This window comes from Palaemon carinicauda, chromosome 34, assembly GCF_036898095.1.
Source record: "Palaemon carinicauda isolate YSFRI2023 chromosome 34, ASM3689809v2, whole genome shotgun sequence".
NCBI lineage: Eukaryota > Metazoa > Arthropoda > Malacostraca > Decapoda > Palaemonidae > Palaemon > Palaemon carinicauda.
Window position 1 is genome coordinate 56188108 of NC_090758.1, and position 2500 is coordinate 56190607.

Consider the following 2500-nt stretch of genomic DNA (forward strand, 5'->3'; position numbering starts at 1 on the left):
TATTATTTGTATCTAATTAAAATGAAAGTCTTTATTCTACCTTTGAAGGAAATTGAGATTAATCCAGAATCAGACAGAGTTAAGTTAACCATATTACAAAGACAAATCTATTCCCGTTGAAATACCATCATAACATGCATTGCAGGGGTTGTAGGTTGTAGGTTATAGGTTGTAGACCTGACAATATCCTCTCCCCTGGACAACCTGGAGATTATTCATATCCTAAGAAAAATATCCTACAAAGGAATCTCGAAATGAAGGAGATTACTCAAGTGAGTTCTCCTTTTTGACAACATGGTTTTCACAATCTAGTTTGCTAATTGCGTGGCTCACATAGATCACGAAGGTAATTTTTGTTTCAAAATGATGTATATATATATATATATATATATATATGTATACATATATATACAAATATATGTATATATATATATATATATATATATATGTATATATATATGTATATATATATATATATATATATATATATATATATATATATATACATATTTAAATATATATATATATATATATATTTATATATATATATATATATATATATATATATATATATATATATATATATATATATATATATATATATATATATATATATATCTATATCCTTTAACATAGTGATAGGGTGTACAAATTGCAATGATCGGTATTGCTGTACTAGTCCAAGCTAACCCTAACCCATAATGGGTTTGTTAGCTGTGATCAATCAGACAAAAATCTCCCATCCTCACTAATTGTAAGGAATAATATAAAGATATCTTCACAAGGCACCATTTTGATACAAACTTTTGAAAGTCGGCAATGGTGGTTCTTTTCAATGAGAGTAAGGGTGACCAATCTGAACTAAGGAGTAATTAAGCCATTGTATCTATTAAACCTAACAAAGATTGTGGAGGAAGTGAAAAAAAATATGAGGTAAAGGAATGTTAATGATTACGAAAAAAAAAATATATTTTTATATTTTGGTATATAGAGGGTTCCACAATACACAAATGAGAGTAATGAGGCTTATTGGGTGGAGATGTGGCAACAGTGATGGGATACCTTTAAAATAAGGGGCCCTCCTAAATCGGTCCTTTCTCACTGCATTGAGTACAAGCTATTAACTTTCTATCCATACAAAAAAAAAAATGCCCGAAAAGTTCATCTAATATTCCTAATGAGGATACATATATCTAATGTAGTTTTCATGTGTAAACAAACTATTTTGAATAAAAAAAAGTAATATAATCCAAACCTAGAAATCATAATAATATTATCTCATTGAAAAGCCGTTATTTTTACAAGAAATTTCTACATTAAAAAAAGAACGAAATGGAATTCACGAATGCAAAAACTGGAATATTTTTGTTCATTAAAACAATATGATTTTGTTCTAAACATTTGCATATGACGAATGTTTATATGCAAAGTAAGTCCATGTTGTTTTTCCAATAGCCATTGGTTTATTGAAATAGTTTAGTATATCATCAGAGAGATTGCTTGTTATGTATAAATTTATTGCTATACTTTAAATATTTACATATACATATATATATATATATATATATATATATATATATATATATATATATATATATATATATATATATATATATATATACACACATATATATATATATATATATATATATATATATATATATATATATATATATATATATATGTATATATATATTTAATATATATATATATATGTATATATATATATATATATATATATATATATATATATATATATAGATAGATAGATAGATATAGATATATATATATATATATATATATATATATATATATATATATATATATATATATATATATACATATCTATATCTATATATATATATATATATATATATATATATATAAGAAAATCTTCATTTACTTGAAACTGGAGGCAAGGTTAGAAAAATGAAGCTATGTTTAGTAAATGAACTGTAATTTCGCAATTCTCTCTCTCTCTCTCTCGCTCTCTCTCTCTCTCTCTCTCCTCTCTCTCTCTCTCTCTCTCTCTCTCTCTCTCTCTCTCTCTCTCTCTCTCTCTTTATATTTATATATATATATATATATATATATATATATATATATATATATATATATATATATATATATATATATATATATATATATATATGTATATATGAATGTTTACGTATTCTATAATAGGTAATACAATTTAGAAGTTGAAAAATAAATAATTAATGATTCTGCAGAGCTTCGAAAAAGGATCAGAAATAAATTTTGATCCGATCATACCTATGACTAATGGAGCATTGTTTAGTAAACCAGGAATTCCAAACAACAAAAAAATGAAATCTGGCAAAGGTGCTTTATATTAGAATAGAGTCTCTTAGTAATAAATGGACAGAAAGCTTACTTTAGCTCATGCTCAAAAATCCTCTATGAATCCCCTTCGCTTTAGATTATGTTCAGCAGAGTCGTTGAATATCCTATAGGAGATCAGTGTGTCCTTTCCACACGC